Source organism: Arachis hypogaea, chromosome 7 (genome assembly GCF_003086295.3).
Source record: "Arachis hypogaea cultivar Tifrunner chromosome 7, arahy.Tifrunner.gnm2.J5K5, whole genome shotgun sequence".
NCBI classification, from domain to species: domain Eukaryota; kingdom Viridiplantae; phylum Streptophyta; class Magnoliopsida; order Fabales; family Fabaceae; genus Arachis; species Arachis hypogaea.
This window is the reverse complement of record NC_092042.1, coordinates 67,014,167-67,027,309: the sequence shown is the minus strand read 5'-3', so window position 1 is coordinate 67,027,309 and position 13,143 is coordinate 67,014,167. Positions and strand designations below refer to the sequence as shown.

General features: G+C 33.9%; 1 long non-coding RNA gene across 1 annotated transcript; it reads left to right on the top strand.

The window, feature by feature from the left end:
- Positions 1-9,418: 9,418 nt before the first annotated feature.
- Positions 9,419-12,510, top strand: LOC140174504 (uncharacterized). The gene is made up of 3 exons (XR_011864104.1): positions 9,419-11,839; positions 11,912-12,038; positions 12,150-12,510. It is a non-coding gene; the product is annotated as an uncharacterized lncRNA (long non-coding RNA).
- The last annotated feature ends 633 nt before the right edge of the window (positions 12,511-13,143 follow it).

Genomic DNA, 13,143 nt, shown 5'->3' with positions numbered 1-13,143 from the left:
CGGGACTCATACTAGTTCCTAAAGCACTTTCTGTTCATCAGAATACTAAAAACGATATCGTTTTGTATTTATCAAAAAAAAAAAGAAAAAAAGGAAAAAACATGCTCCCTTCCCCTTCCCCAACCCTTTCCCTTCCCCTTCCCCTTCCCTTTTCCATTCTCTTTCCCCAACTTGAGGCTCTTCCCCCTTCCTTTTTCCTTTCCTTTCTCTTTCTCCAATCAGAGACCATTTTTCTTCCCCTTTTCCTTCTCCTTCCTTTTCTCCTTCCCCAATCTGAGGCCCTTTTCCTTCTCTTCTCCTTCCCCAACTTGAGGTCCTTCTCCCTCCCGTTCTCCTTCCCTTTTTCATTCTCCAACCTGAGGCCCTCCTCCTTTCCTAACCTGAGGCCTCTGCCACCACCTCTCGCTGGCTTTTGTCACGGTGCCATGCTACTCGCCCCCTTCCCAACTTAGTCTCTCCTCTTTGTCTTTTCTCTTGTATGGATTCTTTTTTTCCAATTTTTTTGCTGCAATTGAGTCTGTTCTGTCACTGGCTGCATACAATTTTGAACTTGATAAATGGATTTTGTGGTTTAAGTGAAAGATGACTTTGAATCGAGTTGGTTGAAATTGTGTGTATTGATGAGTAATGAGAATGTTTAGTTAATTCATATGTGAAAATTGATGGTTAGTTGTGTATGAAGAAAAACAAAATGAGATAATGGAGGAATTAATTTGTGATTAGAGAGGCAGAAGGAGACAAAGAGGAGACAAGAGAAGAGGGAGATGCAAAGAGATATAGAGAGGAGACAAGAGTATAAGAGATTAGGTTGGGGAAGGGGGCGTGCGGCGCGGACGGCGTCGTGACGGAGGCTGGCGAGAAGCGGCAACAGAGAGAAAGAAGAAGGGAAGGGGGCTCGGGTTGGGGAAGGGGAAGGGGAGGCTCGGATTTTTTTCTATAAATATAAAACGACATCGTTTCAATGTTCCAATAAACGGAAAGCGCATTAGGAGCTAGTATGAGTCCCAAAGTGCAAGTTCGGATGCAAAATTGAGTAACTATTAACTTCAATGACCACTTTAAAATTCGAGTACAACTTTAGAAACTATTTTAAGACTTAACTCATTATATAATACTAAAAGTACGGATATCAATTTTTCTTTCTTTCTTTTGACATAGTTGTTATAAAAGTTGTTGACATATTATTTCTTTTAGTTTTACATCTTATTATAATATTTAGTAACAAAAATTTGAATGAATGTTATGATTGTTACCTTTGATCCTAAATATATTTCTAATATTAAATAAGTGAGAGTTTTTAGATTAAAATATGAGATTTTAAATACAAAGTAAATACCGTAAAATAAAAATTTTAAAGAATTTTGAATAAATAAAATTCTAAACAAATATTCCTGAAAAAATTAGTTTTTCAAAATATTAAATATATTAATCAATAATAAAAAAAATGAAAAAATTAGTTTTTTGAAAAAAATAATCGATCATTTAATTCGTATAAAAATATTTTAATAAAAATTAATTATAAAAAGTTAAAAATGAAGAAATTAATTATTTTAATATATTAAAAACTAATATTGATAATATTTGAAAAATTGAGAATTAATTTAAATATTTTTTTAAAAATAACTTATACTAATGTAAAGTATTTTTTATTTTTTATTTTTTATTTTTTATTTTTTATTTTTTATTTTTTAAATGGATGAGGGGGGACATGGGAAAACAGAGTAAAGCGAAATGATGTGTTGGGCGACAAGAAAGCGGCTTTTAATTTTGGATTGCCGGGTTCAGAACGCGACAGGTAACCTCCCTCACTAATATGAACACACATGCTACGCGCCGAAGTAATGCGCGTTACTACACGGGCGAACTGCGTTGGTGGGAGCCTGGGAGGACAGGAGGTACTTTTTAAAGTTCTGGTGAAGGGAAGCGGGTCCCACAGGCCATGGCTTTCAAAAGCGATGATAGTGTCGCTTTTTTATGTGAAAGTGAAATGCACGCGTGTGGAGTTGGACAGTGATTTTAGTTCGTTTAAATAATTAAATCGTCCATGGATACAATTGTTTTCTTTTTCAGTTTGGGTCTATTTATTTTCATTCAGAAATGGGCTTGCTCTTTGTTGTTTTTCCTTTTCAATAAAAAGTAGTAGAATTAAAATTTCCTGCCATCACAAAATGGGGCACGCATCAAACCGTAATAAAAACATATTTTCTGGTATAATTTTCTTTTTTTTTTAAATTAGGAGTGAGATTCGAATTTAAAATTTTTAAGTAAAAATAAAAAATTATACTATTTAAACTATAATTTATTGCCTTCTAATCTAATTTTCTTAAAATGCTGGCAAAACTCGAATTTTATTTCCTCGTTATACATGCCGCGATTGTTTGTTTTTTTGAAAATATTTGTCTGCCATTTTTTTTAGTTCTCCTCGTATACTTTTCAAGGAAATTAATGTCAAGAAATTATTACTTTTAGTAATAAAAAAATTAATTAGTATTATCTCAAATACAAGATACATATAAAAAAAAGTCACTTAATATCTTTTAATTAAATAAAATGAATTAACTAAAAATATATGTGATATCATTTTATTCTTGAATGATTAGGGTGATATTAAGGAGGTTAATAAATTTGTAGGAAATAAAATATCTAACTAAATGGATATTGCATGCATCTTCTTAAAAAAAAGTAAGGTGTATTTGGATGGGGTATTTTTACGTAAATAAAACAATTGGTAACAGTGATAACGTGTTTGTCCTAAACAAATTTGGTTATATATTTATCCTTTTTTTTATATGTATTTCATGGTAAGGTAAGGTGATTTACCATTCCACGTAAATTTTGTTAGAGAATCGTTATATCTTATCACGATTAACTAGAGAAAATACAATAAAGTACTAAATTATTGCAACTTACGACTTATTTTGAGACATGATGGTGATAAAACAGTTGAATGATTTAGTAAGGCAACAGTAGGTGCAACGATTTAATAGTCCAATGATGTCCACATAAGAGTTCAATTTGATGAGTATGTTAGTTATAAAATTGCCAATACAATTTCTGGTAGTTTTTTGGTTCTTAACACCACCATAAAACCAAAACTAAGAAAACTAGAGATGGAATAATTAAGTTTCAGCGGTAAGAATCAAACTAGTATCTTTATCCAATCATCAACTAGTTTTGCAAAATTATAAAATACTATACTATAAGAATATGAAAGAAACTGCATGGCTCAATTATTGTATAAAGTCCCAATTACTCTTTGATTATTTTGTGATATAAAAGGATGATGAAATGCAAATATTATTTTATTATCGTGATGTAGTTGTATGCTTAGCTTAGCTTGAAGATATATGGTAACCAGCTAGCTCTGAAGAATTTGTTGGTATCGGGGAGTTTTCAGTTCATCAATACCCGTGGTTGCACCCAATGTATGGCATTGGTGACTTCTCCTTCTTTTACAACAACAATGCGATGGTCAGAACTAATGCGGCTATGTAAATAAAGGTCTTGCAAAATGCAATAGAGGTAACTTATGGGAGAGTTTGGTTAGCAATACATAAGACAATTGCACAAATTATGTGTTAGTTCTTTCATATCTTAAACTTGAATTTTGATTATATAATCTAATAATTTTATTAAAGTGTTATCTAATATTTGTTTAAGTGTGCAATTTTTTCACTACAAAAAAAACATAGTCTTATAGGAATTTTATAACAGAGGTTTTAAAAAATTCCCTCAAATTAGATAAGAAAATCAGATTTTTTCTTCCGTGCTTTTGGTTCCTAATTTACAGCAAATTTTAATCTCAAATAACAGGAGTTATAAAACTCCCAAAATTAAAATCTTATTACTTTAAAACTCTTCACCAATTTCACTCTATCTCTTTCTTTTTTATTTTTTACATCCCGCCAAATCCAATTCTCATTCCCGCAAAACTGCAAAACCGTTCTCGTCACTTTCCCCAGTCCTATTCTCCCTCTCTTCTTCTCAGGTCACCATCTATCCTTGATCTCAATCTCCATCCTCATTGACCTAGTCTCAGCTCTCTGTCAATTTCTATAGCCTATATCCTCAACCTCCAACCTTGACATTCCCGACTCCAGTCTCGTCATCTCTTCCTTGCCGGCCCGTCACGTCCTCTCGTCTCTTCCTTGTTGGTCTTTTGCGTCCTTATCACCTCCTCCTCGTCAGTTTCCGTCTCTGATCAACAGATCTCAGTTTCAGATGGAGATACATCATGTAATAACATTTATTTTGGGTTCTTGATTTATGATTTTGGTTTATGACTTTCAGTTCTTGGTTTATTATGATGTTGTTCTATTTTTGAGTTTATTCTGATGGGTTTATTATGAGTTTCTATAAGCCAAACCCCAGTCACCTGGGGATTTCACTTTTTGGCTCTTTGTCCTTCGAAGATCAACTCTGTCTATTCAAGCACGTTGCTTTGTGATGAACGGATAATTTATACGCTTTTTGCCATTATTTTTACATAGTTTTTAGTATATTTTTATTAGTTTTTAAACAAAAATCATATTTCTAGACTTTACTATGAATTTGTGTATTTTTCTGTGATTTCAGGTATTTTCTAGCTGAAATTGAGGACCTGAGCAAAAATCTGATTCAGAGGCTGACAAAGGACTGCAGATGCTGTTGGATTCTGACCTCCCTGCACTCGAAATGGAATTTTTGGAGCTACAAAAGTTCAAATGGCGCGCTCTCAACTGCGTTGGAAAGTAGATATCCAGGGCTTTCCAGCAATATATAATAGTCCATACTTTACCCGATTTTAGGCGACGCAAACTGGCGTTTAACGCCAGCTTTCTGCCCTATTCTGGTGTTAAACGCCAGAAACAAGTTGCAAGCTAGAGTCAAACGCCAGAAACAAGTTACAAACTGGCGTTTAACTCCAAGGAAGATCTCTACACGTGAAAGCTTTAATGCTCAGCCCAAGCACACACCAAGTGAGTCGAAAGTGGATTTCTGCATCATTTACTCATTTCTGTAACCCTAGTAACTAGTTTAGTATAAATAAAACTTTTTACTATGATCTTGGATCTTACATCTTTGATAAGTTTTATGCTATCTTAGACTTTTATGGGGGCTGGCCATTCGGCCATGCCTACCCTATTTTCACTTATGTATTTTCAATGGTGGAGTTTCTACACACCATAGATTAAGGTGTGGAGCTCTGCTGTTCCTCGAGTATTAATGCAAAGTACTATTGTTCTACCATTCAATTCATGCTTATTCTTATTCTAAGATATTCATTCGCACACAAGAACATGACGAATGTGATGATTATGTGACACTCATCACCATTTTCACTCATGAACGCGTGATTGACAACCACTTCCGTTCTACATGAAAACAAGCTTGAATGTGTATCTCTTGGATTCCTGGTCCATACATTTGATTACCTCTCCTGACAACAGAGCCTTCAATTCCTTGCGATCAGAGTCTTTGTGGTATAAGATAGAATCCATTGGCAGCATTCTTGAGATCCGAAAAGTCTAAACCTTGTCTGTGGTATTTCGAGTAGGATCTGGGATGGGATGACTGTGACGAGCTTCAAACTCGCGACTGTAGGGCGTGGTGACAGATGCAAAAGGATAGTAAATCCTATTCTTACACGATCGAGAACTAACAGCTGATTAGCCATGCGGAAAACCGTAGAGGACCATTTTCACTGAGAGGACGGGAAGTAGCCATTGACAACGGTGACGCCCAACATATAACTTGCCATAGAAAGGAGTATGAAGGATTGGATGAAGGCAGTAGGAAAGCAGAGATTTAGAAGAAACAATGCATCTCCATACGCTTATCTGAAATTCCCACCAATGAATTGCATAAGTATCTCTATCTTATTTTATGTTTATTTATCTTTTAATTATCAAAACTCTATAACCATTTGAATCCGCCTGACTGAGATTTACAAGATGATCGTAGCTTGCTTCAAGCCGACAATCTCCGTGGGATCGACCCTTACGACCCTTACTCACGTAAGGTTTATTACTTGGACGACCCAGTGCACTTGCTGGTTAGTTGTGCGAAATTGTGAAAAAGAGTTGAGATTACAATTGTGTGTACCAAGTTGTTGACGCCATTGAGATCACAATTTCGTGCACCACTGTGTCGATTCAAGCATGTCATTGTGTTCTGCTCTGTTCCATTCTGCTTCTGCTAATTCCTTGCTGGTATTTATTTTTGAATTAATTTCCATGGCTTCTTCGCACCCAAAGAATGTGGGAATCCTTGATATTTCAATATAAAGTTTCAATTTTTAACGGTTTTTATTTGTGGGTTGTTGACTGATTCTGATGCAGGAAGCTTTGGAGGCTCACGATAGGGCCAGCAAAGGAAAACACACTATTGGGCTTGGACAAAATTGCTAGAAATTCTGTCCTGAGGTTGAAGATGTTATCTCTATGAGGTCACTTACCAAGTTTTCATTGCCATATCCTATATATCAATCGTATTTATTATTAGTCTTGAATTTCTTTAATAGTTTGGTTAGAGCATAATATGTTGTAATGAGATTCTAAAGATGAAATAAATTTTATTTACTAGAAATTTCTTTGATATATATTGAGGTGTTTGTGTTGCATAAATATGAATCATACATAATTAAGAGAATTCTATTAAAAGAAATCAATCACAAATTTAACATGTTTAGGGTGATAATATTTGATATACAAAAACATAGATGAGTGAAAGTTAAGTATTTGTACATCAAAAGGGGGTGTTGTTTATTTCAGCTTTGATAGTTGACCAATGCTATTTTGTGAACCTGTATGATGGAGCTGTAATGGCTTAGCTTACAGTGATTTTATTTTATTTTCTAATGTTATTCTTATTCTTTTGTTTTGGGCTGTTGAACTGCAGCTTGACAGCTGTATCCTTGCTTCTTCAAAAGTATAAGATTGATACTAAACAAATTGGATGCATGGAAGTTGGTAGTGAAACTGTCAGTGATAAAAGCAAATCCATTAAGAACCTTCCTTATGCAACTCTTTGAGGTATCTCTATCCCATTCTCTGTTTTGGTTTTGAGTGTCGACCATAGGAAACAAACAACATACTGATGGGGACTCACTTTAAAAGATTATAGACCTTTCTTCTTATAATATTTAAATATTAACCTATGTTAATTTTTACAAACATAGAAGCTTGTAGCAGCAGTCCCTATGGCCCTATCCCTTGCCACTTTTGTCCCAATTATTGTTTTCTGAAATATAGATGAGCCAAAATTCAAAAGAATAAAAAGGAAGGAAATATATCTATACGTGCTTATGTGATTCTGCATCTTATATTAGCTAATGCAAGTTAGATGTTGTGAAAGAACTTAAAATTATAGAAATTCCTAACTTAAAATATATCTTAATGCAAGTTAGCTTACGTGCTTATGTGCTTATGTGGTTGTGAAAGAACTTAAAATTATAGAAATTTTTAGCTAATGCAAGTTAGATGTTGCATTTCTGATCTTGCAATTTCCTAGAATCACCATTTTATGTTTGAATTGTTTGTGATATTTTTGTGGCACAACCTCAATTTATAATTCAATTCTATAATCTGCATGTTTATAAGTGAATTTCACCATCTTTTGTTCATTGATGGTACAAAACTAACTTCACAGTACAATGTTTTAGAAAGGCAGTATATAGCCATATTTCTTATTTAAAAGTGTCTTCATGGTTCAATGCTAATTTAAATTGTTAACTTCACAGGACATCATGTTCATAATTTTAATTAATTGTTAACTTTTTGGCCATGGATATTAATGCCCATTTGTATATTTTTGTGTGTGCAGGAATTGCTAGTGAACCAAATTGGCAATCTTATACTGTGTTTAATTAAATTAGTTTTATTTTTTCATCAATCCTTTGATCTCAATGTAAACTTTATGACTAATTTTGTGAGAATGGCATAGCAGAAGATTGTTTTAAAATAAATGTATTTAATTAGCTTGTTTGATATTATGAATGTTTGAATCTGTTCTGGCTTCTTTTTTTTAATATTGGGCCACATTTTGTGGGGATTTCAAATTTTCACAATTTTTTTTAAATTATGGCTTACTAAATTACGGGGATTTTAAACCGCTACAAAACTGAAAAAAAAAGCTGATAATTGCAGGAGTAAAAAATTGTCGCAATATATATCAGATAACAGCGGTTTCTTAAAAACTCCCGCAATCAAACAGTAGGACACATAACTGCGTCAATTTTCTGAACCGACGTAACACCTTTTGCGGGGTAAAAAACTCCCGCAAAACAAAAAAAAAACTTTCGTAATTTAGCGTTTTTTTTATAGTGTTTTCTTACGTAAAATAAATAAATTAGGTGTCATTTAAACCTAAAAATATCTAAATATCGAAGAATATAATCTTAGAAGGTATGTTGGACAAATAAGACCAAATTAAAAATAATCTAATTACCCTTAAATTATCCACCTAAATCTTAATATTAAAATAATCATCCGTACACCTAGTGAATTGAACATTCGATATATCTATTATTTACATTATTTAGTATTTTTATATATCTACCTATACTTTTTCTAAAAGTAATATAGGACACTTCAAAAATATAAGTATCTCATTTTTAACATTTAGATGATGATCTCAAAAAGCCATTATCAAAATACACATACATTTTAGATTCAATATTTAAATTTGAACATGTTCAACAAGGCAAATCAGTTAAAAGAGAAGCTTCATTTTTTATCTGCACAAAATATGTTATGAAGCTTTTAAATATTGGAAAAGACATTAACACAAGCAAAACATGTTTTGACCTTCACCATTTTTTGTGGAATAACGAGACAAAGATAGAAGGGAGATTTTCAATGGATCTTTAATACTCTTTAACCATATATATGACCAAAAATCCTAGAAGAGTAGAAAAGTGGTGTTGGAATGAATAAGTGCTAAAATTTCTTATTTTCAAAAGTCTTGTATTCTTTTCTTTTTCATTCTTCTATCTAAGAAAAAATCCTTTTTAATTTATCATTTAAACAAATTATATTTCATATCTTAAATCAGATTATATTTTTATTAATTTAAAATTTGTCTGTGTTCAACTCATAACATTTTAAAAATAGTCTTAGAACACTAAAAATATTCTTAATTTAATTCTTTTTTTTATCATTTTAACAAGGTTCTTGACCATAATGAGAGAGGTGGCATAAGTTCAGCTGCCAAACAACACAAAACAATCTCAAATAAATTATATGTAGGATTAAGCACAATACAACACTTAAATTAAATCACCATCTAATATATTGAAACCACGACAAGTACAAACTATACGAAAACCACTCAAGTAGAAAAGAGATGTCTTGTCCCAATCCCTAATAATATTCCTTGGCAGCAAAATTATCAAAACTAAAAGAAAAACACACATCTCATCATATTCGTTTTGCTAGTGACACCTGTTTTGTAAAGAACAGTTATACCAAAAGGTTTTTTGACAGCAGATTTTACAATATTTTTTCAAGTATTTGTGTTAAAAATCATTCAATTTTGCATTATTGTACCTGAAATTTTTCTAAATATGCAATAGATCCAAGAATTTATTTCTTTTAAAATTAAAGTTTTATTGTTTGCAGTCTTTTTTTGATACTCAATACACTAATCTTTGATTACTTAATATCATCTATAGGTCTTCAATTCTTTTAATTAATTCTTCCAAAATAAATTGTAACTCAATTTTTACTCGCTGAATTTTAGCTGCCACCAAGTTACCTGCATCATAGAACTCACACAGAAAAATGATTAAATTGTTATTTGCATTTTTGAGATATTTGCCAATTGCTACAAATCATTTTCATGGATAAACTTCACACAACCACCAATGCAAATTATTTTAATTATTTATTTACGTGATATGTCTCTTCATTCTTATTTCTTTCACCTGCAACCTATCTTGTTTTCTCCCTTTGATGTAACCATCCAACTTTTTCTAATGATTTTTTATTTTTCTCAACTTGATCTATTTTATTATGGAATATCTTTTGATTTTTTGTTCTCCGTACCACCCAAATGCCTGCAAATCATAGATTGATGCACCTCTTCCTTTAGCATTTAGCCACTTTTTGATCGCACAAAATTTTCAAAAATTGTTTTAATTCTACCGGTTTAATCCACTGAATTTCCCCCTCTTAAATTACTTTTGTCCACAGAGATCCTACCAAATTGCTGTTGGTGTTCTCCAACTAAGTGGGTTCTACAATTTTAAAATAAAAAAATAAATAAAATAAAGAAAGAAAGTGGTTTTAACCCACAAGAAAGAAAGAGAGAGATTTTAAAACCCTTATTTTTTTTTAAACAAAAGATACAGAGAGAGTGAGAAGAGTTACTGCGCCGAAGAGAAGAAGAATTTGGGAGGAAAAGAGCAACTCTATTTTCATCTGATTCAACTGGCAAATTTGTTTCATTTCTTATGAAATTTTAGTATGTATTGCCTTTTTTTTGTCTGATTTGAGATATCCACTTTTGTGGAGGGTTTATGTTAATTCTATCAGTTTTGATGATATATTTTGTTGATTATTGAGATGCCCTAATATCACTAGAAAAACTGTTTGTGTACCTATTATTCTGATAGTGAAAGATTTTATTGGACTATGTTCCGTGAATTTTTTGTCCCTCTTTTGAGAGTTTTTTCACGTTAAAATTTTGGTGTCTAATTATTTAATTTGTAAGACCCATAATTTTTGAAACATGGCTATTATTAGCTAATTTCAAATTCAGTATTTATGTAGCTTTAATTTCAGAAATTTCTTTATCAAAAAAAAATTAGAGCAAGTTTTGATTAATTGAATTTGAAATAAATTAGGATTTATTATCCAATTTTATAATTATTGGATTATTTCCTATATTTACATTATAAAGTTGATAGTTATAAAATAATAAGGATTTTTTATGATATGGACTAAATAATCAATATTTTAATATATTGATATTGCTATTTTAAAAAATAGAGAAATTAATTATATTATTTCTAATTATTTGATTTGGGCATTTTGTTGAAAATAATTTGTAAAAGTGATGAGTAAATAGTATTTTTCTATATACAAATAGTGTTGGATTTAAATTGAATTTCAATTACTATATTATCCCTATTTTAAGTGAAATTACCAAAATGCCCCTAACCCTAATTTTTGAAAATGAAATCCTAACCCTGAAACCCTAACCTATGACCCGGTTCCCTTTTCACCCACAACCCAGCAGCTGCAGCAGCAGCCTCCAACCCCTTTCTCCCCTAAAACGCAAACACACACGCAAACAGGGGAGGACTTCTGAGAGAGCTGAGGGAAGGAGGGAGCTTCACCGCGCCGTCATCCAACCGGTCGCGTCTGCTGCCTCCTCCATCGCGCGCTACTGTCGACCTGGAATCACCGCCAATCTCGCGCCGCCGCGGTCCCGCCGAGCTTCTGCCAACACCGCACGAAGCAGAGAGAGACAGATGGAGAAGAGGGCCGCGGAGGGGGGAAGAGCCGCCGATTGTAGTCGCCGTTGGGTCCTTGTTCCTCCCCGTCGAAGGAGCTGCTCCCAGCCACGGTGGTCGCTGATTTTGCGCCGCCGTTGTTGGAGAACCCGAGGAGAGAGAGAGAGACGACACGGTGAGAGAGAAGGAGTCGCCGTGGAGCCACGAGCTGCGCCGGTCTGCACGCCGCCAACGTCGCCGGTGTTGTCGCGATAAGAGAGAGAGCCCGTCAGACCGTCGCGGAGCTGTCCTTGCCGCCGTGCCCAGCTGCTGTTGGGAGCCCTGCCGTTGCTCATGGGGTTACGCCAGTTAGCTTCTGCCGCCGGAAAATTCCCCTGCTGTCGTCGCCGGAAAATTCTGCCGGTAAGGGTTTTAATTGAGATTTCTGTTCTTTTGAAATCCCGGGAAGATTGTTGATACTACGTGGTTATACAGCTGCTATTATCAGAAATTCGGGCCGCCGCCATCACTCGAGAATTATTGGCGGAGCTGCTGCCGGGCTGCCGCTGAACCGGTTCGGAGACCGCCGCTGTTTCGGTTCAACCGTTCCTCCTTCGGTTCGGTAAGTGTTTCGATTTGAAAGTCCTTTAGTTACTGTTCTGTTATCTTACGCTGAGGTTTGTGGCGTTAATTACTATACGATTGAGTTTCGGTTGTTGTATGTTGCGATTAGAGTTGTTGAGACTGTTGCGAAAGTGGCTTGGAACCGAGGCTTTGGTTGCCGGGATTCTGATTATCGATTTCGGGTTGAGGCAGAAAGGACTCTGTTAGACGTTTGGGTTATGGAATTGCATTTTGAGGAAGGAACGCTTTCCAAAAACTGTTTTATGTATTGAAATTATTACATATAGATACTGATGTGAGATATTGTGTATTTGGTGATTGTATCTACCTTATGTATTATTTGATTGACTCGAATGATTATGGATGTTGGTTTGGCTGAATTGTTGTGCGGCTTTATGAAATGTAATGTTTCAAAGTTGATTCTTTAAAGATTTGAAATATGAGTTTAATCCGTTGAGGATTGGTTTGAATTGAGTCAATTATTTTGATGATGTGAAAGATAGAATATTCTTGAAATTCAGCCTGAGTTGCTTTAATTGATTTGGTTTTGATAAATGATTTGTTGCTGAACCGATTCTTTAAAGCTTTGGAAATGAGTTAAATCAGTTGATATTGAGTTGATTTTGAATAGTTTCCTCGAGATATGCCACTGAGGCGACTGTTGGATTTAGCTTGCTTTTGAATTGATTTCTGGTTTTGAGCTGTTGAAAAGGAATGAGAAACGATTTAGTTGGGACCCGAACCGGGTGGCAAAGTCCAAGTTTTAGGGGAGGTGCTGCCGAAATTTCTATAAAATCCGAGTCTTTATTGAAGTTTTGTCTGGAAAAATGTTGAGTTAAAGACTTCAACTATTTTATTTGAATTATCAAGAAAAGGATGATTCGTGCTTTTGAAATGAGTTATTAAAGCGAAAATTGTGATTTAGTCTTGCTTCTTAAGAAAGGCCTTGTATCTCTTTCAGGAGAAGGTTATTTAGATGAAACTTGTGTTTTAAAGCTGCTTGAATGTGAAAAGGGTTTATGCCTTTGAATTTGAATTAGGGGTTTCAATTAAAGAAGTTTCAATGACTTTGAAAGAACCTGAATGCCTATTGACAAGTCTCA